Consider the following 19,607-nt stretch of genomic DNA (forward strand, 5'->3'; position numbering starts at 1 on the left):
AGGGCCACCCACTCCCAGCAAGCACCACACCCATGAGGGAGCGAGGAGAGACTGATGGGCCCTGGGTGCCTAAAAGATGCTCAGGAGCCCCTTCCTAGGGAAGTGCATGGCACAGGCAACATGTGCCACCCACCCCTATGCTCTTGTTACAGGCCTACTGTCACAGTTGCTTGAAAAGAGCAAGCGTGGCTGAGGGATCTGGAGGAGGAGAGCCTGAAAGTGGAGGGAACCCACTGGCCTGCAAGCCGGCAAAGACTGACCCTTAGTAAAGCCAGCTAATAGCCGATCTGATCTTGTCTCTCTGACAAGACCTGTCTGGCCTTGCACATGCTGACCCAGGTTCCATCCCTGACATCTCAGATCATCCTTCAAACCCTCCAGAAGTAACCTCTGAGTGCAGAGCCAGTAGTAAGCCCTGAATACTGCTGGGTGTGGCCCAAAAACCCAAAATAATTTTTTAAATATATGATCCAGCAGTTCCACATTGGGGTGTTCCCCAAAAAGTTTAATAGTATCTTTGGGAGAGACTCCCACCCCAACCCCCAAGCCAGCAAAGCATGGCTCGGGGTAACTGTCCATTGATGAGCTCCTGGCTCTCAGACAATCCTCCAGGACTGCAGTGGTTATAGGAAACAGATGGGTATATGTCCTGCAAGCAGCCGACCTAGGTTCCATCCCGGCATCACATATGGTCCGTTAAGTACCACCAGGAGAGATCCCTGAGTACCTCAAAGTGTTCCTCCACCATTTTGGCCCAGCCTCCACTATGGGGGCCTGAACATGAATGGAATCAGCAAGACTCAGAGGGGCAACATCTTCATGGCCCAACTCACACAGTCAAAACCATCTGCTTCAGAGTCAGATGACAGGGGCAGGACAGAGCCACAGTGTGGGGCAAGGAATCAGGTGGGGCTGGTTCGGTGCTCTGCGCATGTGCTCCACATTCCAGAGCTGATGGAAATTAGTTCCATGGACCTTATGATACCCTGTGTTATCATATCGCCAGAGCGATAGCACAGTAAGGAGGGCACTTGCCTTGCACACAGCAGACTCATCTTAGATCCCCTCCATCCTTCTCCATCCAAGCCCATCCTAAGGGCGAAATGCAACAGCACCCCATAAGGTCCCCTGAGCACTGCAATGAGTAATTCCCAGTATAGAGCCAAGAGTGACCCCTGAGCATTGCTGGATGTGGTCCAGACAAAAGACCCTTTGGAAAGTTTCTTATTGTAGGCCTAGAGTGAAGTGGAAGGCATCTCAGTGCAGGAGAGATGACCAAGAGGATGGAGGAGTAAAGGTATTAGGAGTTCCTGACCAAGGGAACAACCATTCACCTCAGTCGGGTGCTAGGAGAGGAGATTTCTAGGGTCACAGAGCCCCTGGAGGAAGACAGGGTGCTATTTCTGGACAGTGTGCAGGAAGGAGGGAATACAGAGGCCAGTGCAGATCCTGTGGCCAGGGACCAAAGTGTTTCTGGCCTGGTACCTGGACCAGAGAAGGGAGGACAGACAGTTGAAAGACGGTTCTGGGCACAGATGGGTGTGAGCAAAGAGGCAAGGCCACCGTCTAAGAACAGGAGTCGGTGTCGAACTTCTTCCTGCTGCCCAGGGACGTAAAAGGGCATAGTTAGGAAAGGCTGAGGAGAGAAGGGCTGTCAGGCTTTCTGTCAGAGAAGGCAGAAAGCGGTATCAGAGGCACCTAGGTCTCTTGTTGCTTCCCAAAGCTACAGGAAGTTAATGTCTGCGCATGAGAGCTGAGTAGTGGGTGGGTGGGTGGGAAGATAATGCAAAGGCACTGGGTGGCGACTGAGAACTAATGAGAGCCCCTTGGTTCTCAGGCAGGGATGGGGATGTGGGTGAGAGTCAAGGGTGATACTTGATGCTTCTTGGGATTGTGGCCACTGGGACAAGGGTCCTCATGAAGCAGAGTGGAACAGGGCAGCACAGATATGAGTCCTGAAGGGTCACACTTCCTCACAGTTGGAGTAGGGTGGTAGGAGACTGCCATACAGTGGGTGCTACACTATGCCAAGGCCGCCTTCCTCTTCTTGCCAAGAAACATTTCTCCCCCGTTTCCAAACTCTTCTACTGAGACGGGCTCCCTAACACATACTGTCCCAGACCCTCTGGGTCATGCGGTCATTGATGTTAGCTGATCAGTTTGGCCAGTGCAGCCCTCGAGCCTCTCCCAGGGTGTGACCCACCCCTCTGTGGCCTGCTGGCTTCCTCCCCTCCCTACTAGAGGGGCCTGGGATCAGGTGGCCTCCCATGGGCACCTGGCGCCTGAACTCTTCTCAGAGCAGAAAATCCTGGGATTAGGCAAAGGTGGACTGTAGTTTTAAATAATTAGCGATGGATCTGGATGGTGAAGGATGGAGGCCTTTGTCCTTAGGCCCCAGCCACGTGGCTTTATCCCCCATCAACCGGCGGGTCTGGGGTCCAGGAAAGCGACGGGTATTGAACTCACTCACAGGCTGGCATCAGGAAGTCAGCTTTATTCATGCCCTATTCACAACATGTGTGTGGCCTATCTCATAACCTTTCAAGCACAGCCATTCTTAGGTAGCCCTGCATCTTAACTCCTTTCAGCCATCTTCCCTTTGACCTCCATGCTGGTCAAAGACCAAAAGGGTAGAGACCCAAAAGCCAGAGAGCCCAGCAGGGCAGAAGGGCCCTAATCCCCTGGGACAAAGGCCTTATCTACCTTTTCCAAGACCCCTCCCAGGAATGGGCAGGGTCTTGCAGGTAAGGTCAAGTTACCTAGGAAATATGGGTGGGGGATGAGGCTTCAGTGGACTTCTGCTGTGCCCCTCAGTAGCCTGGCACCTGACTGTGTGGAGGAAACAGTGGCCACAAAGGAATCAAGTTGGCTCGGGACTGTCCTGCCCATCAGTACTCTGAGACCAGATTCCCAACCCTGGCTGCACCCTGATTGCTTAGAATGGGGGAGGATCAAACCTAAAAGGAAATCAGGTTAGTCTAAAGACCATGTTCCTGCTGACAGAGAGTCTTAAAACCTCCACTTTCCCCTAAAGTCTTCTAGAAAATTTTGGCCCTCTGATTTGTGCCTAAAGGAAGGAAGTAACAACTAAGTACTTGTTGCACACTGCTGTGCTTTTCATGCCTGACTTGGTTCCTGTGCCCCATGGTTCCAAGAGGGGGTCTTTGCAGATGTGATCCCAGGTGGGGACCCCCACAGACACTTTCACTGCTGCCCTGGTCTCCCTTCCCCCAAGTATGACCAAACAGCTCCACGACTTCAAAGCACTCTGGACATACTAATTAAGTCCGCTTAATTGGATGCAAGAACGTGAAGCCTCAGTGACATCATCTCCACTTGGTGCCCACATCTAGCCACAAGCAGAGGCTGGTGAGTGCAGGCTGGGAGCCTCGTCCTGTACCAACATGCCACACCTTTCCCAACCTCCCGTGGGACCCAGCACCCAGGACTTCCCAGATAGTCAGCTGGGAACTCCTGCAGCCAATCAAGCATGCTTCTCTCTCTTTCTATCTCTCTCTCCTGTCTCTTTCTCTCTCCTCTCTCCCTCCTTCCCTCTTTCCCTCTCTCTCCCCCCTCTGTGTCTCTATGTGTGTGAGAGAGAGAACACCTCATTCTGTGATGTCCTACACCATCCAAATGAACTCATTGCAGTTGGATTGGACACACAAGCCCAAAAAAGCCCAGATCTGTCTCCAGACCCCTCTGCACTGTGCCCTTCACTTCCTCCCCTTCCTTCCAGAATCAAGCACAAGCCCACCTCCGCCTGGGATCATCCCAGCGGGCAAGCAGGCAAGTAGCTGCTTGCCAAGCCTGGAGGCAGAAGGCTTCCCCACACAGAGCGAGAGAAACAGACCAAATAGGGATGGGCCAAGCTGGGGCTGCACCCCTCTTGCTCTGGCCATCAGGCATGCTATGCTGCCCAGAGTTTTCTTAACCTGCCAGTGTCTGCTGAGCACTAGTCAAACATGAGGAAGACAGAATGCATGGTGGCCAAAGGTTGTTGCTGCTCAGTTCCCTTCTGTGCTCGGGTTATCAACAAAGAACACGAACCCTTATTTCAGTGCTCTGGCACTTTTCCGGTATGTATTGACAACACAGGAGATGGTGTATCTCATGCATATGTGTAAAGCAGACAACAGCTCACAAAGCCCCCAAATCAGGAAACAGAACCTGGCCTGTACCACAGAATGTTCCTCACCTAGTCACTGCTTCCCTGAGGGCAAACACTGTACTGGCTTTGCCCACCTCATTGTGCAGAGGGGGCACAACCATGTTTGACTCCTCTCCCTCCTTAGGTTAGAGAGCTGCCACTGTCTGTGTTGCTGAGTACTGGATGGAGAGATCCCCAGGTCCCTGCTCTTTACACTGTGTGGTGTTAGGCAGTGCCTTGGCTGTTGAAAGTGTAGAGCAGTTGTGTCAAGTCAGTTGGGCTGCTATGGGTGTTCCAAATAACACACAGCTCTTGCCTCTGTTGGAGACACAAATCTGAGCATCAGAAAAGCAAGTAGGCTTGATTTCTTCAGAGTCTCTGCCCTTGGTGTGGCCAAGGCCCCCATCACATATGCACATGCTCTTCCCTCTGGGTGTCTGACCTCATCTCCTCTTTGAATAAGAAAGATTATTGAACTATGATCCAGCTGAATACCTGACTTCTTAATTCATCCCCTCTGCTAGAACTAGCTCTCCACTAACAGCAACAATATTAGCCACACTGTTAAGTACAGACTTGAACACATGAGTTCTGGAGGAACATGATGCAACTCATACAGAACAAGGCCTGACGTTGGAATTCTCTGTCAGAGAACTTTCAGACTCAGCTGTAATATAGGTCAAATAGTGATTGTAGCCAACTACAGTTTCTCCAGCAGTGAGAGTACTCTTGTTGCCCTTGTCCTTGCCAACACTTGGTGTTCTCTGTCTTTTTCATTGTAGACATTGTGGTTTTTCTTTTGTCTTTCTCAGCACCATGCTATTCATTAAAACACTCAGCCCTGATCTTTGGGGGAGTACCTGTTAAAATCTTTTACTGTTTCCTCTAGGACTGTCATCCTGCTTTCTAATTGATACATAAGAAGGGGGCTTCTTGGTTAGTTTGCTTATTTTGGAGAAATGTTTTGTGGAATATTTGTGAAACAAAATTATTTCATTTTAACATGGTTCAATTAATCATATCTGTATTTTCTACTTAGTATTCTCTGTGTCATGTTTAATAATTTTTCACTATAACTTCACAGAGATATTCTACTCTACAGGCTGGTAGAAAATAAGCCTTGCACAACATTCACATGGGTTTGATCCTCAGCATCCCTTATGGTCCCCCAACCCTGAGCCAGAGTTAGGATAAGCTCTGAGCACCACTGGTTATGACTCCCAAACCAAGCCAAAAATAACTCCAAAGATTTTCTTTTCTATTTTTCTTGTGAATATGTGATTTGACCTTGCCAAGTTAAATGTTCAGTGTGTCAAATGACTTTGTTATGATGTATGGTAGAGAGTCATGGACCTCTTCATTCATATCTACCCCCTTAAGGGTATTCTCTTTCACTTGATGACCAAGTGATAGCCAGGCTTCCCCCTGGGTAGTGTCGTCTTCCCTCTTGCAGCTCAAAAACTATCTGCAAGAGACAATGCAGAGAACTGGATAGGGAAAATGCATGTGACAAAAAGAGTGACTCCAGATGGGCAATGTGGCCCTCTAGCATGTCCCAGATCTGTAGAAAGAATTCAAGAGTCTGCTCAGTATTCACCCACTTTTCTTGTCTTACCTGGACAGGTGCCCCCAAAGCAACATTCCTTATTACAGAAATGCAATGAAAGGGCCACTTTTATCACATCTAAGGAAATAAGTAAAAAAATTGAAAGCTAACAATGGGGGACAGAATTGAAATAACATGAGCAATTATTTTCAATCAAAATGCAAAATTAACTGTGAATGCTTAACTAAAAAAGCTAAAAATGCATGGTACATTTTGGGCTGGGAATGTCGCTGAGTGGTAGAGTATTTGCTTTGTATGTGTGAGGCCCTGGGTTTGATGCCCAGCACCACATGGTCTACCAAATGACCCTCAAGCACTGAGCTGGAAGTTGTCTCAGATCACTGCCAGAAGTTCCTCCCCCAAATATTGTATGTTTGAAAATTAAGCAATATGCTTCTAATAAAGTATATGTGATATTTTTATAATGGCATGTGAAATAATTTGGATTAATTTAATAAAGAGAAGACATGCATAACAAAATGTGTGTATTATCATCAAGGTCAGGATTAGGGAAATTTCATCCCAGATGTTTATTATAAAAGGCTAAAATCAATGAGTTAAGTAGCCCTCTTAAGAAGTTAGAAAAGGGGACCGGAGAGATAGCATGGAGGTAAGGCATTTGACTTTCATGCAGAAGGTCATCAGTTCAAATCCTGGCATCCCATATGGCCTCCCGTGCCTGCCAGGAGCAATTTCTGAGTATGGAGCCAGGAATAACCCCTGAGCACTGCCGAGTGTGACCTAAAAACCACACACACACAAAAAGAAGAAGTTAGAAATAGCAATAGCACAGTGAGTAAGGTGCTTGCCTTGAATGCAGCTGACCTAGGTTCTATTCCTGGCACCCTATATGATTCCCCCAGCCTACCAAGAGCAATTTCTGAGTGCAGAGCTAGGAATAACCCCTGAGCACTGCTGGGTGTGGCTCCGAATCAAAAAAATTATAAAAGAGGATTCTGGAGTGATAAGACAGAGGGTAGAGTGGCAGCCTTGCACATGGCTGGCTTGGGTTCCATCCACAGCATTCCATCTTATCCCCATGTCCACCTGAGTGCAGAGCCAGGAGTTACACCTAAGCACAGCCCAATGTGGCCCCCTCAAAAAAATAAACAAGTTAAGTTAGAAAAAAGGCAAAATTAACCCTAATTAACCAGACAAAAGTCAATGGAAATGGGGGGGGTGATACAAGAGAGAGCACAGATAAAACCCAAATGTATTCTCTCTTTTTTTGGCTACACCTGGCAATACTTAAGTTATTCCTGGCTCTGCACTCAGAAATCTGGCCGGCCCGAAGGACCATATATGATGCCAGGGATCAAACCCAGGTCCATCCCGGGTTGTCCGCATGTGAGGCAAACTCTCTACCACTGTGCTATTGTTCCAGCCACTCTAAATGTATTATATGAAAAGATAAAAAATAACAAAAGATTAGTGACATGAATCAAGAGAAACAATGTCTAGGAATATAAATAAGGTCAAATGGCATGGAACCCAAAGGGTTAAAAGGAAAAAAGAAAAGCTGGAAATAAAATACAGATTCACAAAAAAAAAAAGAACAGACACATTGGAGAAGTCCAAATAATCCTATCAATCACCATTGACAATTGAAATCAACTCTAAGCTCCCTCTCCATGAGGGTCAATTTTATTAGCCTACTTCACGCAACAACAGTGCTAGTTACTCACACCAACTCTTGTAGGTGGTGCACTGAAGGTTTGTTGGAGGTATGATTAATGCCCATAAGCCATTGACTTTCAGACATATTATCCTGGGTGGGCCTTTGTCAATCATTTTAAAGGCTATAAAAGCAGAGCTGAGGCTCTGAGATGTAGATGTTCCTCCTGCCAGAGTTCCAGCTTCTCTGCCCACAGCCTGTCCTTCAGATGTGGAGCTTCCAATATAGGCCCCACTACAATGCAAGCCAAGCCCTGTCAATAAATTTTTATACAGCTCCTAACAGCAGGTTCTCTAGTTGAAACCTCACAGTCATACACACCTCCCCCATCTCCAAAGCTGGATGCACGCGCTTGTGGCTTCGGTAGGGATTTTTCTCGAGCTTGCAGTCAGATGGGAAGCTAATCAGGAGAGAGTGGGAAAAAGGAATGACACACCAACCCCATGCAACAGCATAAACCCACAAAAGACCTCGAGTGGCCATCAAAGATCTTCTGTGATGAGCAAGGCTGCTGGCACCAAGATGTGACTACAAAGCAAGCCCCACAGAGCCCACTGGAAGTGCTGGGTGGTTGCAGGAGAACGAACTCCCACCACCAGGACAAGCCTAGGAGGAAACACACAGTGATCTTTACATCCTGGGATCCCTGGCACCTTCATGGCCCAGGACCCAGAATGTAGAAGCAAAGGGAGAAAGGCACAGGTGCCCCTACAGCACTCCTTGGATCCCCTCACTGGGCTTGGCCTTCTGCCTAAACTCCCTCAGGAGCCATAGTCTAGCCTGGGCATGGTTTCACAGGGAAATTATCAAGACCCCTCAGAGCTTCTGAGAAATGGCAACTATTATGGCATTGTGGACATCGCCAAGGTCCCCACCCCCAAGCCTGCTCCTCACTGGGCTGCTCTGGTCCCTATCCTGGAGAGGAAGAATTCACTTGAACACAGCACAGTTCAGCCATTATCTGTGACTTTTGGAGCCAAGTTAAGTCCGGTGGCCTCCAGCACCTGACCAAGGGGCTTTGCCAAGAGTTCTTGGGTGCAAGTGCTCACTGCCCTCGTGGGAAATGGGAAGTAGTGACTTCTATGAACGAGTGTCTGTACACAGAGGCCACTCCATCCACTCAGCTTTTGGGGCTGCCTGCAGAGATCTCCTCGCTTTGGCATCTTGAAGTAGCTGATAACAATATTTCTTAGACTTGATTCACACCTCTCTCTTGCACCTTCTCCAAGAGGGCCTGAATGCCCAAGCAGTGGGGAGAGGATTCTTTACAGAAATGTGTCACTGGTGCCTGAGACATAGGACAGAGGTGGTGGGTAAGGCAGCACATAGGGTTTCCAAAAAAATTAAAAAGGGGATGATTGAGATGATGATTCAGCAGATAAAGCACTTGCCTACAATGTGGCTAACCTGGGTTCTATCCCAGCACCACATATGGTCCCTGAGCACTGCCAGGGACTGTAGGGTTCCTGGAGCACAGGCATGTCCTTTATCAATCATGAAAGAGACCTCCGTGGAGGAAACAAATTGAAGTCAGTTAGTATCTGCCCCCTCTTCTCTCCACTCCCCAACACAGACTTCAGGGTATAGCAAAGGGTGATGCTGACGTGTCTTTGATCCTTGGTCACAGGTTCCACAGAGCTTCCTCTGTGGCCTCAACTCTGGCCAGACTAGGGATAACGTAGATCCTGTTTCCACATGCCAATCCACTGGGGCTCCATGTCCTGGCCCCCAAAGTGATTCCATCTGCCCCAGAAGGACCTCCTGAGGCCTAGCTCTCTACTGGGAGAGTTAATGTGGCTACCCTTAATAAAGGATTGATGGGTGACCAGTCCATGTTCCTCTAAAAATCCTGCATCTGACCCACACCAGGGAACAGCCCCAAACCCACGAAGCTGGGCTCTCTTACAGCCAGGATTGGGGCAGACCTAGTGAGATAAAAGTTTTTCAGAACCACATGGGAACACAGAGGCTGGTGCAACAAAGTGACATCAAAGTGGCCACAGGATGAGCTAACAGGGGCCTGGCGCAGGGTAGGGAGCAGCACCAGAAGGCGCCATGGCCTCGGACAGACATTCTTCTCTACCCTCAACTCCTGTGAGACCATGTTGAGCCTCTGTCTCTTTTCTCTTGGAAAACCGAGAAACAACTGCAGATGTCTTTATTGTGAGAAGCCTTAAGGGGCAAGTCAGTGGGGGAAGGCATTTGCTTTGCAAGTGGGCAACCCGGATTTGATTCCTGGTACCCCATATACCCACCTCTGAGCACCACCAGAACTAAGTGGGAGTACTCAGTGCAGAGCTGACTGCAAAATCTCTGAGTGCAGAGCCTGGAATCACCCCTGAGCACTGCTGGCTGGAACCCAAAAATAAAAGCAAAAAGAAGAAAAAGAGAAGAAACATCTTGACAAATTTGCTGTAAGTTTAACTTCTTTTCATGGGGAAAGAGCTGCAAGATCCTTGAGCAGGAGTGGGGTGTCGTCCATGGCTATCTCCTCCCTATCCCTCTCTCCTCCTCTGTCTCTCCCTCCCTCTTTGCAAACACCATGACCCTAGCCATGACTCAAAGTGCTGAGACAGTGACTGCATGTGCCAGCCCCATCAGAGAGGGTTCAAAATTCTCCCTCCCCAAAGTCATGGGTGTTTTTCTGGAGCTGAGGAGCAAGGACTTCCCAATCTCATGAGACACATGGACTCAGGCAAGGGAGAGCCTGGGGGACATAATTGTCTGGTTCCCAAACTAATTTGAAGCTTTGTCCTCTCTTCAGAAGAAAATTCTGTAATGTGCAGAAATATAACTTTTTTCTTCTGCTGTGGGAAAGAGCACTTTAGAAAGCAGAAGAGAGACTGCAGCAGATTCTGTTTGGATGAGAAGATAAGTTATGCGCACATAGACATTCCTTAGCAGAAGCTAAGGGGGGCATATTTGTGTATGTCTTGTGACAATTTCATTAGCTCCTCCATAGCCACTGCCATGGCACAGGGCAGGAGATGGGGGAAGACCCCAACATATGACTTTATGCCTGGCATGGGGACAAGCAGCATTTGTGCAGTGATGTTTCTTCTCTCTTCCTGCTAACATAGCCCTTTTCTGTGCTCCCCAATCAGAGGGTCTTGGGAACAGGCTTGTATCTTGGGGAAGGAACAGATGGACAACAGAAAACAGCCACCTAGAGCTCATGGTGAAACAAGGGCATGTGTGCGAGTCCCCAGAGGGCCTGCAGAAAGGGGCATACATTGTTTTGGGGTTAATATTGGAAAAAATGCCACCTTTATATGAGGCTGTTGTCCAGCCAGGTCCTACTGAGTGTTTGCAACTTCAAAAGTCCCTTTATGTTCTTAAATAGCCCTGAAAGCTGCACACAATTCATGGGCACTGTCTGGCTACCAACACGTGCTTCTCCTGGTGTTTCTTGACAGTAGTTTCCCCTCTCTGCCAACGACTCATCCTCCTAGCTATGCCACCACTTCCCCTTCTAGATTTTTTGTGGATGAAGAGTCCATTACGGGCTTCCTGAGATACCCCACATGCCATCAAAGTCTGTGCTGGGCAGTGCCATGCTTACCTAGGCTGTTCACAGGATCCTCCTGAAGGTCAGGCTAGACGGAGGTAGACTGGGGCAGGGCAGGCTTGGTTGCTAAGGCGAGCTGTCTTTGCTTGCTTTTTATGAGTGTCGAGTCTTTTTTTAATTACAAAAGTAATACAGTGTCATAAAAATTCAAAGAGGATCGAAAGGAATAAAGGAAAATATTTCAGTCCTGCCCACACAGTCCCTGTCCGAGCTGCTGGATCCTGGCTGCTTTCTGTGAGTGGCCATACACTACCTAGTGCCCTTGAGCTTCGCACTGCCATCTAGGTACTGCCATTGCTTAAACTGAAATAGAGAAACATGAAGTAAAGGCAACTCAGCATCCATTCCTGGTCTCCTGGGGCTTCTCAGTCCTTTGCAGGCTGCCACACAATCTGCTTTTCTGTAATCCCCACTTCTGTCTTGTTCACTGATCTAGTGTTTGTCTTCTCCGGGGAGGGAGCTTCTGTATTGAAGTTCAGCATGGCCATGTTCTGTGTCCCAACACTCCCACGACTAGGTAGAAAACAACTGTACTTCTTCTAGGTGATGGAGCCACAGAGCCCTGCCACTGCCCCAGTACCCTGGAACTGATCCCAAATACAAATGCATTCCCTGGCCAATCAGGATCTGGGGGCAAGGTTCAGGCCCTCAGGGTGTAAGCCATTCAGGGGACCCAGCTCCTCCAGGGCACCCACTTGGTGCCTGCTGACATTTGCAAACTGTTCTTCTAAAGCCTAACTTCTTTTTAAAATCATTTTTAAATGGAATCACTGTGAGATACAGTTACAAAGTTGTTCACGATTGAGTTTCAGTCATACACTGTCCAACACCCTTCACTAGGGCACATTTCCCACCACCAATGTCCCCATCTCCCTCCCGCTCTCCCCACTGCCTGCCTCTATGACCATTTATTTTCACACTCTCTCTCTCTTCTGATTTTCCTTTTAGACAATGTTGTTTTCAATATTGTTATGGAAGGGGTACTATGGCTATCACTTGACCTCCTTTCAACATCCAGTTCTGTGTCCATAGTGATAGTTTCCTACTCTCATTGTCATAGTTCTCCCTTCTCTGCCCCCACTGAACTGCCCTGTAGAGCGTAACTTCTTAAAGTGGACACAGCCCCATATGGGCTCACAAGACTGAATATGGGGTAGGAAAAGTTCTTTATAATGTGTTTCATACACATTTCTTTACGATTTATGATCAATGAATATTTTATCTGTGTTCCTATTTTATACAACTTTATTTTTTATTTTCTTTACTTGGGGGTTTTGGCCCTGAGCACAGAAGTCTATGGGACTAGCAGACTTGGGGGATCATTTTAAGTGGCAGGGATTGAACCTGGATCTGACACATGCAAGGCAAATGCTCACTAAGTTATCACCCTGGTCCCTTTATGCACCTTTGGAGTCAGGTTTGAGTAAAACTTCAGTTGAAAAGGGATTGCAAGTTGCAATAGTGTAAGAATGCAGACAATAAATGCACTAGAAAGTCACCGTATCGTGGACATGGGGGAAGTAGCCAGAATAAGAGATGTGAATCTGCTACAAGCAGCCTGCAGCTACAAGTGGAAGAAATATGTTCACGACAGTGCGTGTTGTAGTGGAGAGAGCTCCAAGGACTGAGTTCAGAGGTTGTCCCAGAAGGCAAGAGAGAGCAGATGCTAGAAGGAACCACATGCTGTAGGCCCTGCTGCTCCCATCCCCGCACACTGAGCACCAAAAACTGACCATGAAGTGACAGTAAACCTATTAGTGGCCTGACCAAGAGCCATTTCTGGCAGTGAAAAAGGGGGAGAAGAGGAATTTGACAGGCTTGGAAATCTTTCCATTTGAAATTGGTGCTGTTAAGAGGAAGGAAGAAAAGGAGAGTAGCTAGGAAGGAAGATGCAGTCAAGAAAATGCTATTTCTGGTGGGACGTTTGCAGCTGATGGGAAGAATCAAGCTGCCACTGCACAACTGATGCACAGGTGACAGGGGAGGTGCTTGCAGGGTTCGAGAATTCTCAGAATCAATGTCAATTGACCAGGTCCTCCTCAGGCCATCCCAGGAGCTTTCTGACAGTGAGTGTGTCATCTTGGGGCATGACTGGACCAAGCCTTTGTAAGACCCCTCCTGCCACCAGTAAAGTGATGATGCCTGGATAGAGTGGGCCTCACTTCTGGTCATACCCCACTGATCTGAAGCTCTCTTCACATGATTTGGTCACCACCTTCCTGGAAGTTCCTTGCCAGTGGCTTTTTCCAGCCCTTTCAGCAAGTTCAGCCATTTGCTATCTAATGTGGAGCAGAGAACTCCTCCTCACTTGTCATTTGTCCACTTAAGAACAGTTTTGGTGGGTTGTGCCATACAGAAGTTTTTCGTTTCTCTTTTATTTCCTGGTTTCTGGTTTTCATGACATACTTAGAAAGGCAGTCCCCACCCCAGGATTCCTTCTAGTACGTTTATGGTTTCATTTTTTTACATTACAGTCTGGAGCCATCTGGAGTTGATTTCGATATGGAGTGTGGTAGGAAATCCAGCTTGTTTTTCCACCATCATCTCCTCAATGAGACTCTTTGAAGGCGCAGATTCTAAGAGCCACCTTGAATAGGTGATACCTATGGAAGGAGCCTTGACTCTGCCACCTTTTATTGGGTAAATAGGAAGAGAGGGGAGCCACCCAGGGACAGTGGGGGGAGGAGTGGAGCAGAAGGGCCAACATCAGACACCTTTCAGTGAAGTTATGTGACTAGGGCTGACTTCCTGCTAGAACCCTGAGCAAAAGTGACCTCTGTACTGAGGTATGCAAGCAGGCAACGAGGCTGAGGTAGTGAGAGCAGTAAAAGTGTCACACAAGTCCAGTGAGTCAGGAACTTGCAGATTCAGCAGGTCGAGGACAAGGGTCTTGGCTGGCACCTCAATTGTTTCCATGTGAGCAGATGGGGGGTAGACTTAGCTGGTACCTGGATGCCTGCTCAGGGAGAGTAGCAGGTTCTGGGCAAGAGGTGAATAGGGATGCCCACTGGGACTAGCAACAGGGGCAAGGCTCCAGAGACATCTCAGGACATGCTGGTGGAACCACTGTGGCAGTGGCAGAAATGAGGAAAACCAACTGGGAGTGGGTGGAGTAGTAGCACAGCAGTTAGGGTCTTTGCCTTGCATGTGGTCGACCCAGATTTGATCTCTGGCATTTCATAAGGTCCCCAGTGCCTGCCAGGAGTGATTTCTGAGCACAGAGCCAGGAGTAACCCCTGAGCTCCGCCAGGTGTGTGAGGCCCTAAAACAAAAACAAATTTAAAAAAAGAAAACCGCCTGGGAGGTTACCTCAAGGTGACAGCAAGAAAGTCCAGGGGAGGGAAGTGGTGGGCACACTTGAACGGGGCTCATCTGAGTCACAAAGGAACATCTCTTTGGTCTTCTTGGGTTGGGTCTGAAGAGGAAACCAAGAGAGACTGAGGCAAGCACAGTTCTTCATTTGACAAGATGTGAGTTTTCTTAAGGGAAGCAGGAGTGGGTCCTGATGGAAAGCTTGGGGGGGAATGACCCAAACGTATTGCAGGGATTCACCCTCTGTCTCCTCAGCTTGGCAAGTAGGCTGGGCACTGCCTCTGGATACAGGGAGATCACTTCTCACAAGGATCGAAAACTCTGCTTTGGGAAAAGGGCAGCACAGCCTTCCTCTCCCTGCTATTGTCTCTTCAATTTCCAAAATGACAAATGATGGGGCGGCATGATGGGGTGGCTAGCCCTGATCCCATCAGTATCCCTGGGATGATTTTGTTGTACTAAGTTACAAGCATTATTTTTCTGTGTGCTGGGCCATGGAAACATCAAACAACCCTAGAGTTGTTACTGGACTGTCACATCAGGGGTCTGAGTGAGGAATGGAAACCCACTTACCCCAGATAGCACAGCTGGTCGTGGGCACAGATCGCATTTGGTGCTCCTAACCGTCTATTCTCCTGGGAAGTGGCTTGTCCCAGAGAAAGAAGGAAGGAGATATGGTTAAGAGGTCAAGAAAGGGCGGAGATATGAGCTCATCGGTCAATTTGACAAGGACCAGCTTATGAGAGTGAGACTGAGATCCCAATGAGGAAGTGAGAGAAGACTAGAGATGAGGAATTGGGGTGAGTAGTCTGTGGAAGTTGACTCAACAGGGGGCCAGAGAAATGGAAGAGTTTAGAGGGTCAAGTCATTTTTTTATTTAAAATGATCATGAGAAATCCCAGCAAGAAACTAATGTTCTCCTGATGCAGAAAAGAAAAGGACATTTACGGGAAAGAAAGGTTTAGGAAAGGTGAGACACAATTGGCCCAGATGAGAACTAGTAAGTCAATGGGAGCTTCTAGGACCCATGGACTCTAGGCAGTACTCAAGGCAGTGGTGGCAGTTCTTGGAGACCAGAGTGGATGCACAGAAGGCCCACGATGGGCCAGGTGCAGAGGTCACACACTCTACATCCCACTGGTGACATCTGGGTGGAGAATAAGTGTGTTGGACTGTGGGAGGTCTTAGCCAGTTGGCCTGAGAGTTACTAGAGGGAAGGGTTTCACCTTAAGGCTGACTAGAATATCTAGAGAATGATGAGGGCCAGCAGAGACCTCTAACTTAGGAGAAACCTCATTTTTGAGAAAGAAAATGTGAAGAACTTTTGCCTACTGACCTCATGAAGTGATTGAGTTTGAAACTCAATTCTAGGGACTGGGGACCATAGTTTTCCTTCTTGGTGAATGAACCATAAGTCATCAGCATGTTCACATGGCCAGTGAAGCTCTAAGATGTGCTGGGTAGGGGAGACAAGCCTGCAGGCCTATGAAAAACAGGTGGGGGCAGAGAAAGGTCAATGTTGGGTTTGGAAGTCTCTGGTGTGAAATTTATTGTCCCCAAATCCAGACGTATCCTTTCCCCTTCATCAAGGCCATGAACCCTTTGCAATAAGAGCCTCCTTAGCCCCTTACTTCCATACTCACGTTGGAGTTTACATACAATCAGGGCTGGGGTTCGCATAGATAGACAAAGATGTCTCCCTTAACTGCTTTCCAAGGCCACTCCCCTGCAGCTTTCCAGACATAGTACCTGAGACCTGAGTCTTGGTGGGAGTCCCCATATCCCAGCTGGAACAGCAAGGCTATCTCTGGGACTTTCTCAGTCCCTGGGGTCAGCCAGGCCCAACAGAGCCCTGCAGTGGGGCCCACCCTGCCAACAGCTGCAGTTACATCCCTGCCAGGTGAGCCAGTTTAGGGGTCCCTTTTGAGGTCTGGCCTTCCTGGGGCAGGACTCCCAGGGCCAGCAAGGCTCAGTCCTGCTAGAGGCCCCAGGAGTCGGCAATGTGTGGTGAAGGGAGTCAGGGACCCACTATTGGGGAGACTCCAGCAGGGCCAGATGCCTCCAACTTCCTCAGGTTGCTGACAGGCCCTCGGCAGCCAGCTGAGCGAAGAAGCTGGGGGATGAGGGGGCTCTGGGCAGGGGGCCCACCATCTCCTCCTCCTAACTTCCCTTCCTCCTCATCCCAGGAGCCTCCTTGCCGGCCAACTGTACTAAAACTCCGGAAAACCATGGCGGGGAGGTTTTCCAATTAGAACATTCTTTTTCCGATCTGTGGATGATTCTTAAAGCAGCAAAAACCATTCTTCAGGGCATGAGGAGATTACCTGCCAACGAAGCCTTGGCTCTCGCCCGTGCACTCGTGCTCAGCAGGGCTGGCCCGAGACAAAGACCATCTGCATTCGGGGCATCAGGTCCCACAGTACCAGCCACAGTCCCAAAGATAGTGCTGTGTGCAAGTATGGAGTGGTGAGCAAGCCACGTGTCCTAGCGGTCTCCATGGTCCAGAAAGCAAGAATTACTCCCTCAGAGCTGCAGTCCTTGGTCTCCTGCACTAAACTTGGAGTTTCTCTAAACCCAGTGTGTACATAGGAGGCCCCCACAGGGGCATTTGGTGCCAGCGGGGTAGCAGCCCCTAGCCCTACAGTTGGCTGAGGGCAGGCATGGAGCCAAGTTGCAACAACTGGGTGCAGGTGAGGTGTTAGGCGAGTGCTGAGTCCTGTGAGACTCAGAGGCCTGGCCTGCTGGTCTAGGCTCCTTTGGACCCATGGCATGCACAGCCACACCTGGGGACCCCTGCCCCGGGGGACCCACCCTGCTTAGAGCCGGTCGAGTCACCCAGCAAGTGGAGACTGGTTGAAGGGAAATGAGGCGACAGGGCAGGGCTCTCTCTCTGACAGGAGGGATTAGGGTGCAAACAGGAGCCCAGCCCCATGCAGGTGACCCCGGGCACACTGTCTGGAGCTGGAGCCCAGCTTTGGATCCAGGGCTTCCTCCAATGTGGTGGTGCTGCTGCTCTTGGCTCCCCAATAATCCTCTGGTAGTGACGGGCAGCTGCTGATCTGACCCCCTCTGCTGTGGCCATACCAGAAAACTCTGGGCCCCACCACTACCCTGCCTCCAGAGTCTCGGAGCTTTGCAGCTGGACCCAATTGAGATTTTGTTGCCAGCCCTAAGCAGGGGACCCAGCTGATCTGGGTAGGCCACCATACCTGTCCCCTTCCCTTTGGCTTCTCTCATAGAAGGGGTCTCCACTGCTTGCCCATGGCTGTGTCCCTGGTAGAGACAGCAACAACCTGCTAGGCCCCTTTTCGGACTAGGACACCATGCCTGAATCAATCTTCCACCTTCCACCAGGCTCTGCAAGCCTAGAGAAGCTGAGAAGCCAAAGGGAAAGGGCTAGAATGGCCTTGGCTTGGCCTAGAACTTGAAGGGGATACATGGGCAAGTTTAGGAAGGAGCCTGCTCTGTAGCTGAAAGGGGCCAAGGAAGAGAAGGCAGCCAGGGCCCAAAGGCCATGTGGGCTGTGATGTAAGGGAGTTACAGGGCCTTAAAACTACCTGGAGGTGGCTCAGGGTGCCCTGGTAGGGGCGGGGGGTTTCTGTGGGGGCAGTGAGCAGGTGGGCAGGGCAAGGCAGGGCACTTACCATGCAAGTCAAACCCGTTTGCAGACGAGATCAGCTGCAGGGCCTGGCAGCCTGGCAGGAAGGGAGGAGTTGAGGCCAGGCGGTCCCTTGGCTGGTGCAGTGGTGGCAGATCTGGCCTGGGCAGGGGCTGAATCACCTGGGATATGGGAATAGCTCAGGCCCTGAGCCCAGCCCAGAGCAACAGGGTCTGCTGGCTGGAGACATCACGATAGCCTAGTTCTTTCACTATTCTGGTGAAATAGAAATATTCTTTCCACCTGAGGAGGAAAGAACTATGAGCACCGTCATCACAGCGTCCTGGCTGGGCACTGGGGGCTCAGAAAGGGGGTGGCAGGCTTTAATGCCACATAGCAGGCCCAGGGCCATAGCAGTAGTCAATGCTGGCAACCAGACTGAAGACAGTAGTACCTACTGTGAAGACCCCTCGGGAACTCAGGGGCTATATGTACAGTGCTCCAGGCTGGCCATGAGTGCAGGGTGCTTAAACAAGGAGACAAGGCCAAGAAGGCTTGCTCTGCTCTGAGAACCTCAGTGCCCTCCTGCAATCACTGCTCCCCCAATGTCTCACTCCAATAACCTCTGGCACTACATAGCTGGCCAAGATTCCAGAGGGCACTAAGCAGCCTGGGGTTCCAGAGTGGGCACTGGAGCAAAAGGAACAGCTCAACTCCAAGGGTTCTGGGAGGATTCAGACTTTGGTAAGGTCTGGAAGGAGGAAGCAGGAACTATGCACCCTAAGGGTCTGAGGGCATTCCCCCAGTGCAAATGTGCCCAGGAGGGAGGGAGGGTTTGTTATGGGCTCAGAGGGAAGTGGGGGCCAGTAGGTCTGGGATGTGTTGATAGAAAAAGGGGGAAAGAGGCTGCTCCTGGGAGAGGTGGGATGCAGCCAAATCCTGGGCCCCTGAAACAGTGAGTTCCAGCCTGTGGGAACCACGTAGCCGAGGACTGTGTGGAGAATCAGAGCAGCACATGGCAAGTAGTTGGAAGAGTGATTGGAGTGCAGCAGGCCCGGGGCCAGAAACAGAACTTTGGAGGGCCATGGGGGCTTGAAGGTCCCTGGGGTACCAGTGTGCTGCACTTAACCAGGAAGGACCAGCTAGTTTGGCCTTTTCATGCTCATATCCCTCCAGGCAGGCTAGATGCTGGACTAGAAATGTCCCTATCTGAGGAACCCCTAGCCCCATTGGCACTGCCAAGAGAACCTCCTAAGGTCTTTCACCAGGAGGGCTGCCAGCCTGCTGTCCTGTGCTCCTGCCCTTTCAGTGGGCATGATGTGACGGGCACAGTATTGGAGATGCTACTTTCCAAAATGCATGGGTGAGGCAGCTGGTGTGCAGACAGGGTGCATCTTCCCCCTGCCCACCCCCAGCACGGCTTTTCAGGATAAGAGTTTCCCGGGCTGAAGAAGGGGGGCAAGGCGCCAAGGCGCAGCGAGCTCACTTTCCTCTCCCCCTGCACAGCCCCGGGCCTTCCGGGATGATGTCAGCCCCTCGCGGCTGTCTGGGATCTACATCTGTCAAATGGATCTGGGAACGCGGTGCGCGACCCGGCACCCACAGCAGCTGTGCAAGTCATCGGGCCGAGCGGGGGCGCGGGCAGGGGCGCCACCGGGCAGCCGGGCCCTTCACGTGGCCAACGGGACGGGCCTGGAC

The sequence above is a fragment of the Suncus etruscus genome, chromosome X, assembly GCF_024139225.1.
Source record: "Suncus etruscus isolate mSunEtr1 chromosome X, mSunEtr1.pri.cur, whole genome shotgun sequence".
Taxonomy (NCBI): Eukaryota; Metazoa; Chordata; class Mammalia; order Eulipotyphla; family Soricidae; genus Suncus; species Suncus etruscus.